The sequence below is a fragment of the Penaeus monodon genome, chromosome 33 (genome assembly GCF_015228065.2).
Source record: "Penaeus monodon isolate SGIC_2016 chromosome 33, NSTDA_Pmon_1, whole genome shotgun sequence".
NCBI lineage: Eukaryota > Metazoa > Arthropoda > Malacostraca > Decapoda > Penaeidae > Penaeus > Penaeus monodon.
In genome coordinates this window covers 17,931,577-17,932,231 of record NC_051418.1, presented here as the reverse complement: position 1 = coordinate 17,932,231, position 655 = coordinate 17,931,577, and positions in this window count along the sequence as shown.

Sequence of the window (655 nt, the reverse complement as noted above, 5' to 3'; positions counted from 1 at the left end):
CCCCTTTCACACATGAATTAGACGCTTCCTGCTTCCTGCAAACCCACATTTTTGTCAATTAATTTTGTCTTTTGACATTTCTCCCACTAAATTTTCACATAGCAAAAGGGAACAACGAGAAAAAATACTTTGACATATAAAGCTAAAGTGGATATTGAGGCTATAGATATATGCTCAAGGGTATGTTTTTTGCGCCTTCTTTGGGTAACAAAAATCCGTCCAGATATTAAGGCAAGGTTTTTTGCTTATATTGGGATCTCTGGCATGATGGGGTTGTTGGTAGTTTCATGTAAAAAAAACTCGGCCCCCTCAAAAATGTTGCCCGCCACTCTCCATCTCCAGAAATTTCAATTTTTTTCAAATTTATGGGTTTTAGGGATGTGTAATTCTGCATAGTGTCCGAAAATCTGCTTCAAAATTTGATGAATGCACGCTCTCGTCTAGTCCCCCCCGGCAAATGTGGGAAAATATTTGGGTTTTTTATTGTGCTACTTCAAGAAGCCTGGACTTGTAAAATGCCAGCGAACATCACTACAATATATTATATATTATTTTTTTAAGGTTCGTTTTTTTTTCATGTACTGGGACTTCTAAATGTCGTGTGTATTATCTTGTTCAAAATACTGTTCTCAGTAGAAAGGGGAGAGGGGGGGGG